Genomic DNA, 2,547 nt, shown 5'->3' with positions numbered 1-2,547 from the left:
TTATAGACTTTGTCCAAGCAAATCAAATTTAGAAAGTGAAAATACATGCTTATCCTAGAATTTTGATATATGAATGCTATAAATTCTTTACCGTTTCAATAATTAGCTTGTCTTCTAGAACTTTCCATGAATATTTGAAATAATTTTGAGTCTATTATAGCTGTTTTCATTAAAGTTTTTCATTTTGTAAAAAAAAAATAAAAATAAAAATAATAATGAAACATTGAATTGCAACGTAAGAACCTGAGGGAAAAACAATAAAGCAAATAAATATTTTATTATTATTATTTTTAGATGGAATGTCTATTAGATCTATTTTTTAGATAGTTGGATAGATGATAGATAGATAGATAGAAAGATAGATAGATGATAGATATATAGATAGATGATTGATAGGTATATAGATAGATAGGTAGATATACAGATAGATAAATGATAGACATATATATAGATAGATACATAGATGATAGATGATAAATAGATAGAAGATAGATGATAGATGATGGATAGATGATAGATACATAGATAGATGACAGATAGATAGATAGATGATAGATGATGGATAGATGATAGATAAATACATAGATACATAGATGATATATATATAGATAGATAGATACATAGATAGATACATAGATGATACGTGATGGATAGATGATAGATAGATAGATAATAGATGATAGATAGATAGTTGATAGATAGATGATAAAGATTCATTTCCACCAGTGTGTTCTTTCTTCCCCTGCTCCAGACAGCAGGTGCCACGTGAGAGGCGCCCCCCACCGTGGGGGGGACGTGGGGCCACCGCACCCCTCCCCTTCCCGTGAAGCATGAAGGGGCCACTGACTTTTCAGGAAGTTGAGCAAGCGTCACTAGTGTGTTAGCAAGTACTTCCTGTTCTGGGAAAGGGGTGTCACCATGCGCCCGCCTGCCTGCCGGGCCTCCACCCTCCCCAGAAACCTTGGGCTGGTGTTAGGCTTCCTGGGGAGCTGCCTGGTCACAGCCCTGCCTGTCCCTAGATGGGAAGCTGGGGTCACAGTCTGCTTCCTGCTGTGGCTGTGGGAGCGTGCAGGGAAAGCGTGGCCACGGAGAAAGGGAGCCGGTATCAGCCACAGAAGAAGAAAGGTGACGCTTTCTCCAGCGCAGACAACGGGACCGTCTCAGACACAGCACGGCTGATATGGGGAGCAGCCGCACAGGGAAACCTCGGCGCTGTGCTGTGCTCGAACCCGCACACCACGGCCCGGGAGCAGACGTCCCAGGAACGACGCCAGGAATGTCCAGACATGGTGACTCTTTTGCTGTGGACACAGTCTCGCTCTGTCGCCCAGGCTGGAGTGCAGTGGTGCCATCTCAGCTCACAGCAACCTCCTCCTCCCGGGTTCAAGCCATCCTCCTGCCTCAGCCTCCTGAGTAGCTGGGATGACAGGTTCTCGCCAACACGACCGGCTGATTTTTGTATTTTTAGTACAGACGGGGTTTCACCACATTGGCCAGGTTGGTCTCGAAGTCCTGACCCCAGGTGATCCACCCTCCTCGACCTCCCAAAGTGCTGGGGTGACAGGCGTGAGCCACCGTATCCAGCCCAGCATGTAAATTCTGTGTTTGAGCTTCATATATTACTGTCTCCTCCCTCCCATTCCGTCTGCTGAAAAAACAGAGGCATTTCAGCTAAGGGGAAACTTGAGGGCAGGAATACAGAAAGTCCCTGCTCAGCCCACGCCCCTCATTCGAAAGAAAGAACTGGGGATTCCCAGCAAGGGAAATGCCAAGGAGATGCCACAGGGAAGGCTGAGTCTGTTTAAACAGTGACATTCTCTAGGACACGTTTTCATCAGGCAAAAGATGTCCCCGTCCCCATGTTCACAGACCGGGACAGACACCTGCAGGAAGTGGCTGAGAGGTCCTGGGATGAGTGTCAGAGCTCAGTCCCACTAACACGTCACTCAGGGACGGCCACGTTCTGGGCCTAGTGGTGCAGGTGTAGGAATTATGGAACCATGGTTTCTGGAAAGGCAGGGAAGTATAAATAAACAAACAATGTCATCTGAAGGTGACATGGGAGGAAGGCGGAGAACTGAGAACTATACGTTGGATGGAATCATGGGGACCCTCTTTACTCTCCAATAGGAAGCCGTCAAGGAAAATCAGGAAAAATGCAACTGTGTTAGTTTCTTTTTTTTTTTTTTTTTCCATTGTTTCTGGAAAGGCAGGGAAGTATAAATACACAAACAATGTCATCCGAAGGTGACATGGGAGGAAGGCGGAGAACTGAGAACTATACGTTCTATCAGGATGGAATCATGGGGACCCTCTTTACCCTCCAATATGAAGCCGTCAAGCAAAATCAGGAAAAATGCAACTGTGTTAGTTTTGGGGTTTTTTTGTTTTTTTTTTCCATTGTTTCTGGAAAGGCAGGGAAGTATAAATACACAAACAATGTCATCTGAAGGTGACATGGGAGGAAGGCGGAGAACTGAAAACTATACATTCCATCAGGATGGAATCATGGGGACCCTCTTTACCCTCCAATAGGAAGCCGTCAAG

This window comes from Cebus imitator, unplaced genomic scaffold (assembly GCF_001604975.1).
Source record: "Cebus imitator isolate Cc_AM_T3 unplaced genomic scaffold, Cebus_imitator-1.0 Scaffold708, whole genome shotgun sequence".
In the NCBI taxonomy this organism is placed as follows: Eukaryota; Metazoa; Chordata; class Mammalia; order Primates; family Cebidae; genus Cebus; species Cebus imitator.
The sequence above is the reverse complement of the archived record's forward strand: the minus strand, read 5'-3'. Positions refer to the sequence as shown.